At 39.9% G+C, this 19,958-nt stretch overlaps 6 non-coding genes across 6 annotated transcripts; all 6 read left to right on the top strand.

The window, feature by feature from the left end:
• The first annotated feature begins 88 nt into the window (after positions 1-88).
• Positions 89-161, top strand: TRNAA-AGC (transfer RNA alanine (anticodon AGC)). Its single transcript has one exon. It is a non-coding gene; the product is annotated as a tRNA-Ala (tRNA).
• A 5,829-nt stretch (positions 162-5,990) lies between these two features.
• Positions 5,991-6,063, top strand: TRNAR-CCU (transfer RNA arginine (anticodon CCU)). Its single transcript has one exon. It is a non-coding gene; the product is annotated as a tRNA-Arg (tRNA).
• A 6,234-nt stretch (positions 6,064-12,297) lies between these two features.
• Positions 12,298-12,370, top strand: TRNAR-CCU (transfer RNA arginine (anticodon CCU)). Its single transcript has one exon. It is a non-coding gene; the product is annotated as a tRNA-Arg (tRNA).
• Positions 12,371-13,750: 1,380 nt separating this feature from the next.
• Positions 13,751-13,823, top strand: TRNAA-AGC (transfer RNA alanine (anticodon AGC)). Its single transcript has one exon. It is a non-coding gene; the product is annotated as a tRNA-Ala (tRNA).
• Positions 13,824-16,905: 3,082 nt separating this feature from the next.
• Positions 16,906-16,978, top strand: TRNAA-AGC (transfer RNA alanine (anticodon AGC)). Its single transcript has one exon. It is a non-coding gene; the product is annotated as a tRNA-Ala (tRNA).
• Positions 16,979-18,953: 1,975 nt separating this feature from the next.
• On the top strand, positions 18,954-19,026 carry TRNAA-AGC (transfer RNA alanine (anticodon AGC)). Its single transcript has one exon. It is a non-coding gene; the product is annotated as a tRNA-Ala (tRNA).
• The last annotated feature ends 932 nt before the right edge of the window (positions 19,027-19,958 follow it).

Genomic DNA, 19,958 nt, shown 5'->3' with positions numbered 1-19,958 from the left:
TGAACACTGTTATGGGCAATTGGACTGCAAATAAAGTGTGGAAGGCAGTGAGGTTACTTTTTTTGATGTTATGCAGATTAAACACACAGGGGAATTAGCTCAAATGGTAGAGTGCTCGCTTAGCATGCGAGAGGTAGCGGGATCGATACCCGCATTCTCCATTATAAAATTTGCATACATTTTATTTTTAACTTGTCATTGCCCATGGTCATTGCAGAGTAAGAACAGAAAAATCACAGATGGCTTTCAAATATGGTCTCAATATAACAACTAAAGTGGTTTAATCAAAAGGGTTCAGGTATTCTTTAGCATGTGAGAGGAATTTGAATTCTTATGCAATCTCAAAATGAAGTTCTCACAACTTCCATTTTCATTTTCTCTTATTTTTTTTGACACTCTGTCCTCTGAAGGATGTATAAATCTGGCTTTCCTTGCAAAACAAGAGTAGAGGAATATCCAGGATTTGATTTTTTTCACTAAAAGGGATTGGTCTGCATACTGTCTTAAGGAGGGAGCCCGGCTAGCTCAGTCGGTAGAGCATGAGACTCTTAATCTCAGGGTCGTGGGTTCGAGCCCCACGTTGGGCGAAAACGAGTAATTTTTGCCTGAATATTGCATTGACTCTCATAATATGGAGATTAATCTTGCATTAGACCTGCAATAACTCCCAAAAATTGTCCAGGAATGGATTTCCTTCATAAAAAATGATTAGTCTGCATACCATCTTGAAGCGGGAGCCCGGCTAGCTCAGTCGGTAGAGCATGAGACTCTTAATCTCAGGGTCGTGGGTTCGAGCCCCACGTTGGGCGAAAATGAGTAATTTTTGCTGGACTCTCATAATCTGGTGATTATTCTTGCATTAGACATGCAATAACTATCAAAAATGGTATCTCCCTTGGTTTCTCATTGGTGGGAAATTTAACTTCAAGATTAGGTAGAGTATGAGTCTAGATGAACACACCACAATATCACTCATAATCGAGTAGTAAACAGGCCAACCTGAACTGTAAAACATCCCATAAGTGGAGGTAAGGCATAAGTTAGGAGTGAACTGAACACTGTTATGGGCAATTGGACTTCAAATAAAGTGTGGAAGGCAGTGAGGTTACTTTTTTCATGTTATGCAGATTAAACACAAAGGGGAATTAGCTCAAATGGTAGAGCGCTTGCTTAGCATGCGAGAGGTAGCGGGATCAATGCCCGCATTCTCCATTATAAAATTTGCATACATTTTATTTTTAACTTGTCATTGCCCATGGTCATTGCAGAGTAAGAACAGAAAAATCACAGATGGCTTTCAAATATGGTCTCATTATAACAACTAAAGTGGTTTAATCAAAAGGGTTCAGGTATTCTTTAGCATGTGAGAGGAATTTGAATTCTTATGCAATCTCAAAATGAAGTTCTCACAACTTCCATTTTCATTTTCTCTTATTTTTTTGACACTCTGTCCTCTGAAGGATGTATAAATCTGGCTTTCCTTGCAAAACAAGAGTAGAGGAATATCCAGGATTTGATTTTTTTCACAAAAAGGGATTGGTCTGCATACTGTCTTAAGGAGGGAGCCCGGCTCGCTCAGTCGGTAGAGCATGAGACTCTTAATCTCAGGGTCGTGGGTTAGAGCCCCACGTTGGGCGAAAACGAGTAATTTTTTCCTGAATATTGCATTGACTCTCATAATATGGAGATTAATCTTGCATTAGACCAGCAATAACTCCCAAAAATTGTCCAGGAATGGATTTCCGTCATAAAAAATGATTAGTCTGCATACCATCTTGAAGTGGGAGCCCGGCTAGCTCAGTCGGTAGAGCATGAGACTCTTAATCTCAGGGTCGTGGGTTCGAGCCCCACGTTGGGCGAAAATGAGTAATTTTTGCTGGACTCTCATAATCTGGTGATTATTCTTGCATTAGACATGCAATAACTATCAAAAATGGTATCTCCCTTGGTTTCTCATTGGTGGGAAATTTAACTTCAAGATTAGGTAGGGTATGAGTCTAGATGAACACACCACAATATCACTCATATTCGAGTAGTAAACAGGCCAACCTGAACTGTAAAACATCCCATAAGTGGAGGTAAGGCATAAGTTAGGAGTGAACTGAACACTGTTATGGGCAATTGGACTGCAAATAAAGTGTGGAAGGCAGTGAGGTTACTTTTTTTGATGTTATGCAGATTAAACACACAGGGGAATTAGCTCAAATGGTAGAGTGCTCGCTTAGCATGCGAGAGGTAGCGGGATCGATGCCCGCATTCTCCATTATAAAATTTGCATACATTTTATTTTTAACTTGTCATTGCCCATGGTCATTGCAGAGTAAGAACAGAAAAATCACAGATGGCTTTCAAATATGGTCTCAATATAACAACTAAAGTGGTTTAATCAAAAGGGTTCAGGTATTCTTTAGCATGTGAGAGGAATTTGAATTCTTATGCAATCTCAAAATGAAGTTCTCACAACTTCCATTTTCATTTTCTCTTATTTTTTTTGACACTCTGTCCTCTGAAGGATGTATAAATCTGGCTTTCCTTGCAAAACAAGAGTAGAGGAATATCCAGGATTTGATTTTTTTCACTAAAAGGGATTGGTCTGCATACTGTCTTAAGGAGGGAGCCCGGCTAGCTCAGTCGGTAGAGCATGAGACTCTTAATCTCAGGGTCGTGGGTTCGAGCCCCACGTTGGGCGAAAACGAGTAATTTTTGCCTGAATATTGCATTGACTCTCATAATATGGAGATTAATCTTGCATTAGACCTGCAATAACTCCCAAAAATTGTCCAGGAATGGATTTCCTTCATAAAAAATGATTAGTCTGCATACCATCTTGAAGCGGGAGCCTGGCTAGCTCAGTCGGTAGAGCATGAGACTCTTAATCTCAGGGTCGTGGGTTCGAGCCCCACGTTGGGCGAAAATGAGTAATTTTTGCTGGACTCTCATAATCTGGTGATTATTCTTGCATTAGACATGCAATAACTATCAAAAATGGTATCTCCCTTGGTTTCTCATTGGTGGGAAATTTAACTTCAAGATTAGGTAGAGTATGAGTCTAGATGAACACACCACAATATCACTCATAATCGAGTAGTAAACAGGCCAACCTGAACTGTAAAACATCCCATAAGTGGAGGTAAGGCATAAGTTAGGAGTGAACTGAACACTGTTATGGGCAATTGGACTTCAAATAAAGTGTGGAAGGCAGTGAGGTTACTTTTTTCATGTTATGCAGATTAAACACAAAGGGGAATTAGCTCAAATGGTAGAGCGCTTGCTTAGCATGCGAGAGGTAGCGGGATCAATGCCCGCATTCTCCATTATAAAATTTGCATACATTTTATTTTTAACTTGTCATTGCCCATGGTCATTGCAGAGTAAGAACAGAAAAATCACAGATGGCTTTCAAATATGGTCTCATTATAACAACTAAAGTGGTTTAATCAAAAGGGTTCAGGTATTCTTTAGCATGTGAGAGGAATTTGAATTCTTATGCAATCTCAAAATGAAGTTCTCACAACTTCCATTTTCATTTTCTCTTATTTTTTTGACACTCTGTCCTCTGAAGGATGTATAAATCTGGCTTTCCTTGCAAAACAAGAGTAGAGGAATATCCAGGATTTGATTTTTTTCACAAAAAGGGATTGGTCTGCATACTGTCTTAAGGAGGGAGCCCGGCTCGCTCAGTCGCTAGAGCATGAGACTCTTAATCTCAGGGTCGTGGGTTAGAGCCCCACGTTGGGCGAAAACGAGTAATTTTTTCCTGAATATTGCATTGACTCTCATAATATGGAGATTAATCTTGCATTAGACCAGCAATAACTCCCAAAAATTGTCCAGGAATGGATTTCCGTCATAAAAAATGATTAGTCTGCATACCATCTTGAAGTGGGAGCCCGGCTAGCTCAGTCGGTAGAGCATGAGACTCTTAATCTCAGGGTCGTGGGTTCGAGCCCCACGTTGGGCGAAAATGAGTAATTTTTGCTGGACTCTCATAATCTGGTGATTATTCTTGCATTAGACATGCAATAACTATCAAAAATGGTATCTCCCTTGGTTTCTCATTGGTGGGAAATTTAACTTCAAGATTAGGTAGGGTATGAGTCTAGATGAACACACCACAATATCACTCATATTCGAGTAGTAAACAGGCCAACCTGAACTGTAAAACATCCCATAAGTGGAGGTAAGGCATAAGTTAGGAGTGAACTGAACACTGTTATGGGCAATTGGACTGCAAATAAAGTGTGGAAGGCAGTGAGGTTACTTTTTTCATGTTATGCAGATTAAACACACAGGGGAATTAGCTCAAATGGTAGAGTGCTCGCTTAGCATGCGAGAGGTAGCGGGATCGATGCCCGCATTCTCCATTATAAAATTTGCATACATTTTATTTTTAACTTGTCATTGCCCATGGTCATTGCAGAGTAAGAACAGAAAAATCACAGATGGCTTTCAAATATGGTCTCAATATAACAACTAAAGTGGTTTAATCAAAAGGGTTCAGGTATTCTTTAGCATGTGAGAGGAATTTGAATTCTTCTGCAATCTCAAAATGAAGTTCTCACAACTTCCATTTTCATTTTCTCTTATTTTTTTTGACACTCTGTCCTCTGAAGGATGTATAAATCTGGCTTTCCTTGCAAAACAAGAGTAGAGGAATATCCAGGATTTGATTTTTTTCACAAAAAGGGATTGGTCTGCATACTGTCTTAAGGAGGGAGCCCGGCTAGCTCAGTCGCTAGAGCATGAGACTCTTAATCTCAGGGTCATGAGTTCGAGCCCCACGTTGGGCGAAAACGAGTAATTTTTGCCTGAATATTGCATTGACTCTCATAATATGGAGATTAATCTTGCATTAGACCAGCAATAACTCCCAAAAATTGTCCAGGAATGGATTTCCGTCATAAAAAATGATTAGTCTGCATACCATCTTGAAGTGGGAGCCCGGCTAGCTCAGTCGGTAGAGCATGAGACTCTTAATCTCAGGGTCGTGGGTTCGAGCCCCACGTTGGGCGAAAATGAGTAATTTTTGCTGGACTCTCATAATCTGGTGAATATTCTTGCATTAGACATGCAATAACTATCAAAAATGGTATCTCCCTTGGTTTCTCATTGGTGGGAAATTTAACTTCAAGATTAGGTAGGGTATGAGTCTAGATGAACACACCACAATATCACTCATATTCGAGTAGTAAACAGGCCAACCTGAACTGTAAAACATCCCATAAGTGGAGGTAAGGCATAAGTTAGGAGTGAACTGAACACTGTTATGGGCAATTGGACTGCAAATAAAGTGTGGAAGGCAGTGAGGTTACTTTTTTCATGTTATGCAGATTAAACACACAGGGGAAGTAGCTCAAATGGTAGAGTGCTCGCTTAGCATGCGAGAGGTAGCGGGATCGATGCCCGCATTCTCCATTATAAAATTTGCATACATTTTATTTTTAACTTGTCATTGCCCATGGTCATTGCAGAGTAAGAACAGAAAAATCACAGATGGCTTTCAAATATGGTCTCAATATAACAACTAAAGTGGTTTAATCAAAAGGGTTCAGGTATTCTTTAGCATGTGAGAGGAATTTGAATTCTTCTGCAATCTCAAAATGAAGTTCTCACAACTTCCATTTTCATTTTCTCTTATTTTTTTTGACACTCTGTCCTCTGAAGGATGTATAAATCTGGCTTTCCTTGCAAAACAAGAGTAGAGGAATATCCAGGATTTGATTTTTTTCACAAAAAGGGATTGGTCTGCATACTGTCTTAAGGAGGGAGCCCGGCTAGCTCAGTCGGTAGAGCATGAGACTCTTAATCTCAGGGTCGTGAGTTCGAGCCCCACGTTGGGCGAAAACGAGTAAATTTTGCCTGAATATTGCATTGACTCTCATAATATGGAGATTAATCTTGCATTAGACCTGCAATAACTCCCAAAAATTGTCCAGGAATGGATTTCCTTCATAAAAAATGATTAGTCTGCATACCATCTTGCAGTGGGAGCCCGGCTAGCTCAGTCGGTAGAGCATGAGACTCCTAATCTCAGGGTCGTGGGTTCGAGCCCCACGTTGGGCGAAAATGAGTAATTTTTGCTGGACTCTCATAATCTGGTGATTATTCTTGCATTAGACATGCAATAACTATCAAAAATGGTATCTCCCTTGGTTTCTCATTGGTGGGAAATTTAACTTCAAGATTAGGTAGGGTATGAGTCTAGATGAACACACCACAATATCACTCATATTCGAGTAGTAAACAGGCCAACCTGAACTGTAAAACATCCCATAAGTGGAGGTAAGGCATAAGTTAGGAGTGAACTGAACACTGTTATGGGCAATTGGACTGCAAATAAAGTGTGGAAGGCAGTGAGGTTACTTTTTTCATGTTATGCAGATTAAACACTCAGGGGAATTAGCTCAAATGGTAGAGCGCTCGCTTAGCATGCGAGAGGTAGCGGGGTAGATGCCCGCATTCTCCATTATAAAATTTGCATACATTTTATTTTTAACTTGTCATTGCCCATGGTCATTGCAGAGTAAGAACAGAAAAATCACAGATGGCTTTCAAATATGGTCTCATTATAACAACTAAAGTGGTTTAATCAAAAGGGTTCAGGTATTCTTTAGCATGTGAGAGGAATTTGAATTCTTATGCAATCTCAAAATGAAGTTCTCACAACTTCCGTTTTCATTTTCTCTTATTTTTTTTTGACACTCTGTCCTCTGAAGGATGTATAAATCAGGCTTTCCTTGCAAAACAAGAGTAGAGGAATATCCAGGATTTGATTTTCTTCACAAAAAGGGATTGGTCTGCATACTGTCTTAAGGAGGGAGCCCCGCTAGCTTAGTCGTTAGAGCATGAGACTCTTAATCTCAGGGTCGTGGGTTCGAGCCCCACGTTGGGCGAAAACGAGTAATTTTTGCCTGAATATTGCATTGACTCTCATAATATGGAGATTAATCTTGCATTAGACCTGCAATAACTCCCAAAAATTGTCCAGGAATGGATTTCCTTCATAAAAAATGATTAGTCTGCATACCATCTTGAAGTGGGAGCCCGGCTAGCTCAGTCGGTAGAGCATGAGACTCTTAATCTCAGGGTCGTGGGTTCGAGCCCCACGTTGGGCGAAAATGAGTAATTTTTGCTGGACTCTCATAATCTGGTGATTATTCTTGCATTAGACATGCAATAACTATCAAAAATGGTATCTCCCTTGGTTTCTCATTGGTGGGAAATTTAACTTCAAGATTAGGTAGGGTATGAGTCTAGATGAACACACCACAATATCACTCATATTCGAGTAGTAAACAGGCCAACCTGAACTGTAAAACATCCCATAAGTGGAGGTAAGGCATAAGTTAGGAGTGAACTGAACACTGTTATGGGCAATTGGACTGCAAATAAAGTGTGGAAGGCAGTGAGGTTACTTTTTTCATGTTATGCAGATTAAACACACAGGGGAATTAGCTCAAATGGTAGAGTGCTCGCTTAGCATGCGAGAGGTAGCGGGATCGATGCCCGCATTCTCCATTATAAAATTTGCATACATTTTATTTTTAACTTGTCATTGCCCATGGTCATTGCAGAGTAAGAACAGAAAAATCACAGATGGCTTTCAAATATGGTCTCAATATAACAACTAAAGTGGTTTAATCAAAAGGGTTCAGGTATTCTTTAGCATGTGAGAGGAATTTGAATTCTTATGCAATCTCAAAATGAAGTTCTCACAACTTCCATTTTCATTTTCTCTTATTTTTTTTGACACTCTGTCCTCTGAAGGATGTATAAATCTGGCTTTCCTTGCAAAACAAGAGTAGAGGAATATCCAGGATTTGATTTTTTTCACAAAAAGGGATTGGTCTGCATACTGTCTTAAGGAGGGAGCCCGGCTAGCTCAGTCGGTAGAGCATGAGACTCTTAATCTCAGGGTCGTGGGTTCGAGCCCCACGTTGGGCGAAAACGAGTAATTTTTGCCTGAATATTGCATTGACTCTCATAATATGGAGATTAATCTTGCATTAGACCTGCAATAACTCCCAAAAATTGTCCAGGAATGGATTTCCTTCATAAAAAATGATTAGTCTGCATACCATCTTGAAGCGGGAGCCCGGCTAGCTCAGTCGGTAGAGCATGAGACTCTTAATCTCAGGGTCGTGGGTTCGAGCCCCACGTTGGGCGAAAATGAGTAATTTTTGCTGGACTCTCATAATCTGGTGATTATTCTTGCATTAGACATGCAATAACTATCAAAAATGGTATCTCCCTTGGTTTCTCATTGGTGGGAAATTTAACTTCAAGATTAGGTAGAGTATGAGTCTAGGATGAACACACCACAATATCACTCATAATCGAGTAGTAAACAGGCCAACCTGAACTGTAAAACATCCCATAAGTGGAGGTAAGGCATACGTTAGGAGTGAACTGAACACTGTTATGGGCAATTGGACTTCAAATAAAGTGTGGAAGGCAGTGAGGTTACTTTTTTCATGTTATGCAGATTAAACACAAAGGGGAATTAGCTCAAATGGTAGAGCGCTTGCTTAGCATGCGAGAGGTAGCGGGATCAATGCCCGCATTCTCCATTATAAAATTTGCATACATTTTATTTTTAACTTGTCATTGCCCATGGTCATTGCAGAGTAAGAACAGAAAAATCACAGATGGCTTTCAAATATGGTCTCATTATAACAACTAAAGTGGTTTAATCAAAAGGGTTCAGGTATTCTTTAGCATGTGAGAGGAATTTGAATTCTTATGCAATCTCAAAATGAAGTTCTCACAACTTCCATTTTCATTTTCTCTTATTTTTTTTGACACTCTGTCCTCTGAAGGATGTATAAATCTGGCTTTCCTTGCAAAACAAGAGTAGAGGAATATCCAGGATTTGATTTTTTTCACAAAAAGGGATTGGTCTGCATACTGTCTTAAGGAGGGAGCCCGGCTAGCTCAGTCGGTAGAGCATGAGACTCTTAATCTCAGGGTCGTGGGTTCGAGCTCCACGTTGGGCGAAAACGAGTAATTTTTGCCTGAATATTGCATTGACTCTCATAATATGGAGATTAATCTTGCATTAGACCTGCAATAACTCCCAAAAATTGTCCAGGAATGGATTTCCTTCATAAAAAATGATTAGTCTGCATACCATCTTGAAGTGGGAGCCCGGCGAGCTCAGTCGGTAGAGCATGAGACTCTTAATCTCAGGGTCGTGGGTTTGAGCCCCACGTTGGGCGAAAATGAGTAATTTTTGCTGGACTCTCATAATCTGGTGATTATTCTTGCATTAGACATGCAATAACTATCAAAAATGGTATCTCCCTTGGTTTCTCATTGGTGGGAAATTTAACTTCAAGATTAGGTAGGGTATGAGTCTAGATGAACACACCACAATATCACTCATATTCGAGTAGTAAACAGGCCAACCTGAACTGTAAAACATCCCATAAGTGGAGGTAAGGCATAAGTTAGGAGTGAACTGAACACTGTTATGGGCAATTGGACTGCAAATAAAGTGTGGAAGGCAGTGAGGTTACTTTTTTCATGTTATGCAGATTAAACACACAGGGGAATTAGCTCAAATGGTAGAGTGCTCGCTTAGCATGCGAGAGGTAGCGGGATCGATGCCCGCATTCTCCATTATAAAATTTGCATACATTTTATTTTTAACTTGTCATTGCCCATGGTCATTGCAGAGTAAGAACAGAAAAATCACAGATGGCTTTCAAATATGGTCTCAATATAACAACTAAAGTGGTTTAATCAAAAGGGTTCAGGTATTCTTTAGCATGTGAGAGGAATTTGAATTCTTATGCAATCTCAAAATGAAGTTCTCACAACTTCCATTTTAATTTTCTCTTATTTTTTTGACACTCTGTCCTCTGAAGGATGTATAAATCTGGCTTTCCTTGCAAAACAAGAGTAGAGGAATATCCAGGATTTGATTTTTTTCACAAAAAGGGATTGGTCTGCATACTGTCTTAAGGAGGGAGCCCGGCTAGCTCAGTCGGTAGAGCATGAGACTCTTAATCTCAGGGTCGTGGGTTCGAGCCCCACGTTGGGCGAAAACGAGTAATTTTTGCCTGAATATTGCATTGACTCTCATAATATGGAGATTAATCTTGCATTAGACCTGCAATAACTCCCAAAAATTGTCCAGGAATGGATTTCCTTCATAAAAAATGATTAGTCTGCATACCATCTTGAAGTGGGAGCCCGGCTAGCTCAGTCGGTAGAGCATGAGACTCTTAATCTCAGGGTCGTGGGTTCGAGCCCCACGTTGGGCGAAAATGAGTAATTTTTGCTGGACTCTCATAATCTGGTGATTATTCTTGCATTAGACATGCAATAACTATCAAAAATGGTATCTCCCTTGGTTTCTCATTGGTGGGAAATTTAACTTCAAGATTAGGTAGCGTATGAGTCTAGATGAACACACCACAATATCACTCATAATTGAGTAGTAAACAGGCCAACCTGAACTGTAAAACATCCCATAAGTGGAGGTAAGGCATAAGTTAGGAGTGAACTGAACACTGTTATGGGCAATTGGACTTCAAATAAAGTGTGGAAGGCAGTGAGGTTACTTTTTTCATGTTATGCAGATTAAACACACAGAGGAATTAGCTCAAATGGTAGAGCGCTCGCTTAGCATGCGAGAGGTAGCGGGATCGATGCCCGCATTCTCCATTATAAAATTTGCATACATTTTATTTTGAACTTGTCATTGCCCATGGTCATTGCAGAGTAAGAACAGAAAAATCACAGATGGCTTTCAAATATGGTCTCATTATAACAACTAAAGTGGTTTAATCAAAAGTGTTCAGGTATTCTTTAGCATGTGAGAGGAATTTGAATTCTTATGCAATCTCAAAATGAAGTTCTCACAACTTCCATTTTCATTTTCTCTTATTTTTTTTGACACTCTGTCCTCTGAAGGATGTATAAATCTGGCTTTCCTTGCAAAACAAGAGTAGAGGAATATCCAGGATTTGATTTTTTTCACAAAAAGGGATTGGTCTGCATACTGTCTTAAGGAGGGAGCCCGGCTCGCTCAGTCGGTAGAGCATGAGACTCTTAATCTCAGGGTCATGAGTTCGAGCCCCACGTTGGGCGAAAAGGAGTAATTTTTGCCTGAATATTGCATTGACTCTCATAATATGGAGATTAATCTTGCATTAGACCAGCAATAACTCCCAAAAATTGTCCAGGAATGGATTTCCGTCATAAAAAATGATTAGTCTGCATACCATCTTGAAGTGGGAGCCCGGCTAGCTCAGTCGGTAGAGCATGAGACTCTTAATCTCAGGGTCGTGGGTTCGAGCCCCACGTTGGGCGAAAATGAGTAATTTTTGCTGGACTCTCATAATCTGGTGATTATTCTTGCATTAGACATGCAATAACTATCAAAAATGGTATCTCCCTTGGTTTCTCATTGGTGGGAAATTTAACTTCAAGATTAGGTAGGGTATGAGTCTAGATGAACACACCACAATATCACTCATATTCGAGTAGTAAACAGGCCAACCTGAACTGTAAAACATCCCATAAGTGGAGGTAAGGCATAAGTTAGGAGTGAACTGAACACTGTTATGGGCAATTGGACTGCAAATAAAGTGTGGAAGGCAGTGAGGTTACTTTTTTCATGTTATGCAGATTAAACACACAGGGGAATTAGCTCAAATGGTAGAGTGCTCGCTTAGCATGCGAGAGGTAGCGGGATCGATGCCCGCATTCTCCATTATAAAATTTGCATACATTTTATTTTTAACTTTTCATTGCCCATGGTCATTGCAGAGTAAGAACAGAAAAATCACAGATGGCTTTCAAATATGGTCTCAATATAACAACTAAAGTGGTTTAATCAAAAGGGTTCAGGTATTCTTTAGCATGTGAGAGGAATTTGAATTCTTCTGCAATCTCAAAATGAAGTTCTCACAACTTCCATTTTCATTTTCTCTTATTTTTTTTGACACTCTGTCCTCTGAAGGATGTATAAATCTGGCTTTCCTTGCAAAACAAGAGTAGAGGAATATCCAGGATTTGATTTTTTTCACAAAAAGGGATTGGTCTGCATACTGTCTTAAGGAGGGAGCCCGGCTAGCTCAGTCGGTAGAGCATGAGACTCTTAATCTCAGGGTCGTGAGTTCGAGCCCCACGTTGGGTGAAAACGAGTAAATTTTGCCTGAATATTGCATTGACTCTCATAATATGGAGATTAATCTTGCATTAGACCTGCAATAACTCCCAAAAATTGTCCAGGAATGGATTTCCTTCATAAAAAATTATTAGTCTGCATACCATCTTGCAGTGGGAGCCCGGCTAGCTCAGTCGGTAGAGCATGAGACTCCTAATCTCAGGGTCGTGGGTTTGAGCCCCACGTTGGGCGAAAATGAGTAATTTTTGCTGGACTCTCATAATCTGGTGATTATTCTTGCATTAGACATGCAATAACTATCAAAAATGGTATCTCCCTTGGTTTCTCATTGGTGGGAAATTTAACTTCAAGATTAGGTAGGGTATGAGTCTAGATGAACACACCACAATATCACTCATATTCGAGTAGTAAACAGGCCAACCTGAACTGTAAAACATCCCATAAGTGGAGGTAAGGCATAAGTTAGGAGTGAACTGAACACTGTTATGGGCAATTGGACTGCAAATAAAGTGTGGAAGGCAGTGAGGTTACTTTTTTCATGTTATGCAGATTAAACACACAGGGGAATTAGCTCAAATGGTAGAATGCTCGCTTAGCATGCGAGAGGTAGCGGGATCGATGCCCGCATTCTCCATTATAAAATTTGCATACATTTTATTTTTAACTTGTCATTGCCCATGGTCATTGCAGAGTAAGAACAGAAAAATCACAGATGGCTTTCAAATATGGTCTCAATATAACAACTAAAGTGGTTTAATCAAAAGGGTTCAGGTATTCTTTAGCATGTGAGAGGAATTTGAATTCTTATGCAATCTCAAAATGAAGTTCTCACAACTTCCATTTTCATTTTCTCTTATTTTTTTGACACTCTGTCCTCTGAAGGATGTATAAATCTGGCTTTCCTTGCAAAACAAGAGTAGAGGAATATCCAGGATTTGATTTTTTTCACAAAAAGGGATTGGTCTGCATACTGTCTTAAGGAGGGAGCCCGGCTAGCTCAGTCGGTAGAGCATGAGACTCTTAATCTCAGGGTCGTGGGTTCGAGCCCCACGTTGGGCGAAAACGAGTAATTTTTGCCTGAATATTGCATTGACTCTCATAATATGGAGATTAATCTTGCATTAGACCTGCAATAACTCCCAAAAATTGTCCAGGAATGGATTTCCTTCATAAAAAATGATTAGTCTGCATACCATCTTGAAGTGGGAGCCCGGCTAGCTCAGTCGGTAGAGCATGAGACTCTTAATCTCAGGGTCGTGGGTTCGAGCCCCACGTTGGGCGAAAATGAGTAATTTTTGCTGGACTCTCATAATCTGGTGATTATTCTTGCATTAGACATGCAATAACTATCAAAAATGGTATCTCCCTTGGTTTCTCATTGGTGGGAAATTTAACTTCAAGATTAGGTAGAGTATGAGTCTAGATGAACACAACACAATATCACTCATAATTGAGTAGTAAACAGGCCAACCTGAACTGTAAAACATCCCATAAGTGGAGGTAAGGCATAAGTTAGGAGTGAACTGAACACTGTTATGGGCAATTGGACTTCAAATAAAGTGTGGAAGGCAGTGAGGTTACTTTTTTCATGTTATGCAGATTAAACACACAGGGGAATTAGCTCAAATGGTAGAGCGCTCGCTTAGCATGCGAGAGGTAGCGGGATCGATGCCCGCATTCTCCATTATAAAATTTGCATACATTTTATTTTGAACTTGTCATTGCCCATGGTCATTGCAGAGTAAGAACAGAAAAATCACAGATGGCTTTCAAATATGGTCTCATTATAACAACTAAAGTGGTTTAATCAAAAGGGTTCAGGTATTCTTTAGCATGTGAGAGGAATTTGAATTCTTATGCAATCTCAAAATGAAGTTCTCACAACTTCCATTTTCATTTTCTCTTATTTGTTTTGACACTCTGTCCTCTGAAGGATGTATAAATCTGGCTTTCCTTGCAAAACAAGAGTAGAGGAATATCCAGGATTTGATTTTTTTCACAAAAAGGGATTGGTCTGCATACTGTCTTAAGGAGGGAGCCCGGCTCGCTCAGTCGGTAGAGCATGAGACTCTTAATCTCAGGGTCGTGGGTTAGAGCCCCACGTTGGGCGAAAACGAGTAATTTTTTCCTGAATATTGCATTGACTCTCATAATATGGAGATTAATCTTGCATTAGACCAGCAATAACTCCCAAAAATTGTCCAGGAATGGATTTCCGTCATAAAAAATGATTAGTCTGCATACCATCTTGAAGTGGGAGCCCGGCTAGCTCAGTCGGTAGAGCATGAGACTCTTAATCTCAGGGTCGTGGGTTCGAGCCCCACGTTGGGCGAAAATGAGTAATTTTTGCTGGACTCTCATAATCTGGTGATTATTCTTGCATTAGACATGCAATAACTATCAAAAATGGTATCTCCCTTGGTTTCTCATTGGTGGGAAATTTAACTTCAAGATTAGGTAGGGTATGAGTCTAGATGAACACACCACAATATCACTCATATTCGAGTAGTAAACAGGCCAACCTGAACTGTAAAACATCCCATAAGTGGAGGTAAGGCATAAGTTAGGAGTGAACTGAACACTGTTATGGGCAATTGGACTGCAAATAAAGTGTGGAAGGCAGTGAGGTTACTTTTTTCATGTTATGCAGATTAAACATACAGGGGAATTAGCTCAAATGGTAGAGTGCTCGCTTAGCATGCGAGAGATAGCGGGATCGATGCCCGCATTCTCCATTATAAAATTTGCATACATTTTATTTTTAACTTGTCATTGCCCATGGTCATTGCAGAGTAAGAACAGAAAAATCACAGATGGCTTTCAAATATGGTCTCAATATAACAACTAAAGTGGTTTAATCAAAAGGGTTCTGGTATTCTTTAGCATGTGAGAGGAATTTGAATTCTTCTGCAATCTCAAAATGAAGTTCTCACAACTTCCATTTTCATTTTCTCTTATTTTTTTTTGACACTCTGTCCTCTGAAGGATGTATAAATTAGGCTTTCCTTGCAAAACAAGAGTAGAGGAATATCCAGGATTTGATTTTCTTCACAAAAAGGGATTGGTCTGCATACTGTCTTAAGGAGGGAGCCCGGCTAGCTCAGTCGGTAGAGCATGAGACTCTTAATCTCAGGGTCGTGGGTTCGAGCCCCACGTTGGGCGAAAACGAGTAATTTTTGCCTGAATATTGCATTGACTCTCATAATATGGAGATTAATCTTGCATTAGACCTGCAATAACTCCCAAAAATTGTCCAGGAATGGATTTCCTTCATAAAAAATGATTAGTCTGCATACCATCTTGAAGTGGGAGCCCGGCTAGCTCAGTCGGTAGAGCATGAGACTCTTAATCTCAGGGTCGTGGGTTTGAGCCCCACGTTGGGCGAAAATGAGTAATTTTTGCTGGACTCTCATAATCTGGTGATTATTCTTGCATTAGACATGCAATAACTATCAAAAATGGTATCTCCCTTGCTTTCTCATTGGTGGGAAATTTAACTTCAAGATTAGGTAGGGTATGAGTCTAGATGAACACACCACAATATCACTCATATTCGAGTAGTAAACAGGCCAACCTGAACTGTAAAACATCCCATAAGTGGAGGTAAGGCATAAGTTAGGAGTGAACTGAACACTGTTATGGGCAATTGGACTGCAAATAAAGTGTGGAAGGCAGTGAGGTTACTTTTTTCATGTTATGCAGATTAAACACTCAGGGGAATTAGCTCAAATGGTAGAGCGCTCGCTTAGCATGCGAGAGGTAGCGGGGTTGATGCCCGCATTCTCCATTATAAAATTTGCATACATTTTATTTTTAACTTGTCATTGCCCATGGTCATTGCAGAGTAAGAACAGAAAAATCACAGATGGCTTTCAAATATGGTCTCATTATAACAACTAAAGTGGTTTAATCAAAAGGGTTCAGGTATTCTTTAGCATGTGAGAGGAATTTGAATTCTTATGCAATCTCAAAATGAAGTTCTCACAACTTCCGTTTTCATTTTCTCTTATTTTTTTTTGACACTCTGTCCTCTGAAGGATGTATAAATCAGGCTTTCCTTGCAAAACAAGAGTAGAGGAATATCCAGGATTTGATTTTCTTCACAAAAAGGGATTGGTCTGCATACTGTCTTAAGGAGGGAGCCCGGCTAGCTCAGTCAGTAGAGCATGAGACTCTTAATCTCAGGGTCGTGGGTTCGAGCCCCACATTGGGCGAAAACGAGTAATTTTTGCCTGAATATTGCATTGACTCTCATAATATGGAGATTAATCTTGCATTAGACCTGCAATAACTCCCAAAAATTGTCCAGGAATGGATTTCCTTCATAAAAAATGATTAGTCTGCATACCATCCTGAAGTGGGAGCCCGGCTAGCTCAGTCGGTAGAGCATGAGACTCTTAATCTCAGGGTCGTGGGTTCGAGCCCCACGTTGGGCGAAAATGAGTAATTTTTGCTGGACTCTCATAATCTGGTGATTATTCTTGCATTAGACATGCAATAACTATCAAAAATGGTATCTCCCTTGGTTTCTCATTGGTGGGAAATTTAACTTCAAGATTAGGTAGGGTATGAGTCTAGATGAACACACCACAATATCACTCATATTCGAGTAGTAAACAGGCCAACCTGAACTGTAAAACATCCCATAAGTGGAGGTAAGGCATAAGTTAGGAGTGAACTGAACACTGTTATGGGCAATTGGACTGCAAATAAAGTGTGGAAGGCAGTGAGGTTACTTTTTTCATGTTATGCAGATTAAACACACAGGGGAATTAGCTCAAATGGTAGAGTGCTCGCTTAGCATGCGAGAGGTTGCGGGATCGATGCCCGCATTCTCCATTATAAAACAGAAAAATCACAGATGGCTTTCAAATATGGTCTCATTATAACAACTAAAGTGGTTTAATCAAAAGGGTTCAGGTATTCTTTAGCATGTGAGAGGAATTTGAATTCTTATGCAATCTCAAAATGAAGTTCTCACAACTTCCGTTTTCATTTTCTCTTATTTTTTTTTGACACTCTGTCCTCTGAAGGATGTATAAATCTGGCTTTCCTTGCAAAACAAGAGTAGAGGAATATCCAGGATTTGATTTTTTTCACAAAAAGGGATTGGTCTGCATACTGTCTTAAGGAGGGAGCCCGGCTAGCTCAGTCGGTAGAGCATGAGACTCTTAATCTCAGGGTCGTGGGTTCGAGCCCCATGTTGGGCGAAATAGAGTAATTTTTGCCTGAATATTGCATTGACTCTCATATTATGGAGATTAATCTTGCATTAGACCTGCAATAACTCCCAAAAATTGTCCAGGACTGGATTTCCTTCATAAAAAATGATTAGTCCGCATACCATCTTGAAGTGGGAGCCCGGCTAGCTCAGTCGGTAGAGCATGAGACTTTTAATCTCAGGGTCGTGGGTTCTAGCTCCACTTTGGGCGAAAATGAGTAATTTTTGCTGGATCCTCATAATCTGGTGATTATTCTTGCATTAGACATGCAATAACTATCAAAAATGGTATCTCCCTTGGTTTCTCATTGGTGGGAAATTTAACTTCAAGATTAGGTAGGGTATGAGTCTAGATGAACACACCACAATATCACTCATATTCGAGTAGTAAACAGGCCAACCTGAACTGTAAAACATCCCATAAGTGGAGGTAAGGCATAAGTTAGGAGTGAACTGAACACTTTTATGGGCAATTGGACTTCAAATAAAGTGTGGAAGGCAGTGAGGTTACTTTTTTCATGTTATGCAGATTAAACACAAAGGGGAATTAGCTCAAATGGTAGAGCGCTCGCTTAGCATGCGAGAGGTAGCGGGATCGATGCCTGCATTCTCCATTATAAAATTTGCATACATTTTATTTTTAACTTGTCATTGCCCATGGTCATTGCAGAGTAAGAACAGAAAAATCACAGATGGCTTTCAAATATGGTCTCATTATAACAACTAAAGTGGTTTAATCAAAAGGGTTCAGGTATTCTTTAGCATGTGAGAGAAATTTGAATTCTTATGCAATCTCAAAAGGAAGTTCTCACAACTTCCATTTTCATTTTCTCTTATTTTTTTTGACACTCTGTCCTCTGAAGGATGTATAAATCTGGCTTTCCCTGCAAAACAAGAGTAGAGGAATATCCAGGATTTGATTTTTTTCACAAAAAGGGATAGGTCTGCATACTGTCTTAAGGAGGGAGCCTTGCTAGCTCAGTCGGTAGAGCATGAGACTCTTAATCTCAGGGTCGTGGGTTCGAGCCCCACGTTGGGCGAAAACGAGTAATTTTTGCCTGAATATTGCATTGACTCTCATAATATGGAGATTAATCTTGCATTAGACCTGCAATAACTCCCAAAAATTGTCCAGGAATGGATTTCCTTCATAAAAAAATGATTAGTCTGCATACAATCTTGAAGTGGGAGCCCGGCTAGCTCAGTCGGTAGAGCATGAGACTCTTAATCTCAGGGTCGTGGGTTCGAGCCCCACGTTGGGCGAAAATGAGTAATTTTTGCTGGACTCTCATAATCTGGTGATTATTCTTGCATTAGACATGCAATAACTATCAAAAATGGTATCTCCCTTGGTTTCTCATTGGTGGGAAATTTAACTTCAAGATTAGGTAGAGTATGAGTCTAGATGAACACACCACAATATCACTCATATTCGAGTAGTAAACAGGCCAACCTGAACTGGAAAACATCCCATAAGTGGAGGTAAGGCATAAGTTAGGAGTGAACTGAACACTGTTATGGGCAATTGGACTTCAAATAAAGTGTGGAAGGCAGTGAGGTTACTTTTTTCATGTTATGCAGATTAAACACAAAGGGGAATTAGCTCAAATGGTAGAGCGCTCGCTTAGCATGCGAGAGGTAGCGGGATCGATGCCCGCATTCTCCATTATAAAATTTGCATACATTTTATTTTTAACTTGTCATTGCCCATGGTCATTGCAGAGTAAGAACAGAAAAATCACAGATGGCTTTCAAATATGGTCTCATTATAACAACTAAAGTGGTTTAATCAAAAGGGTTCAGGTATTCATTAGCATGTGAGAGGAATTTGAATTCTTATGCAATCTCAAAATGAAGTTCTCACAACTTCCATTTTCATTTTCTCTTATTTTTTTTGACACTGTCCTCTGAAGGATGTATAAATCTGGCTTTCCTTGTAAAACAAGAGTAGAGGAATATCCAGGATTTGATTTTTTTCACAAAAAGGGATTGGTCTGCATACTGTCTTAAGGAGGGAGCCCGGCTAGCTCAGTCGGTAGAGCATGAGACTCTTAATCTCAGGGTCGTGGGTTCGACCTCCACGTTGGGCGAAAACGAGTAATTTTTGCCTGAATATTGCATTGACTCTCATAATATGGAGATTAATCTTGCATTAGACCTGCAATAACTCCCAAAAATTGTCCAGGAATGGATTTCCTTCATAAAAAATGATTAGTCTGCATACCATCTTGAAGTGGGAGCCCGGCTAGCTCAGTCGGTAGAGCATGAGACTCTTAATCTCAGGGTCGTGGGTTTGAGCCCCACGTTGGGCGAAAATGAGTAATTTTTGCTGGACTCTCATAATCTGGTGATTATTCTTGCATTAGACATGCAATAACTATCAAAAATGGTATCTCCCTTGGTTTCTCATTGGTGGGAAATTTAACTTCAAGATTAGGTAGGGTATGAGTCTAGATGAACACACCACAATATCACTCATATTCGAGTAGTAAACAGGCCAACCTGAACTGTAAAACATCCCATAAGTGGAGGTAAGGCATAAGTTAGGAGTGAACTGAACACTGTTATGGGCAATTGGACTGCAAATAAAGTGTGGAA

Source organism: Lissotriton vulgaris, chromosome 1_1 (genome assembly GCF_964263255.1).
Source record: "Lissotriton vulgaris chromosome 1_1, aLisVul1.2, whole genome shotgun sequence".
Taxonomy (NCBI): domain Eukaryota; kingdom Metazoa; phylum Chordata; class Amphibia; order Caudata; family Salamandridae; genus Lissotriton; species Lissotriton vulgaris.
The sequence above is the reverse complement of the archived record's forward strand: the minus strand, read 5'-3'. Positions and strand labels throughout refer to the sequence as shown.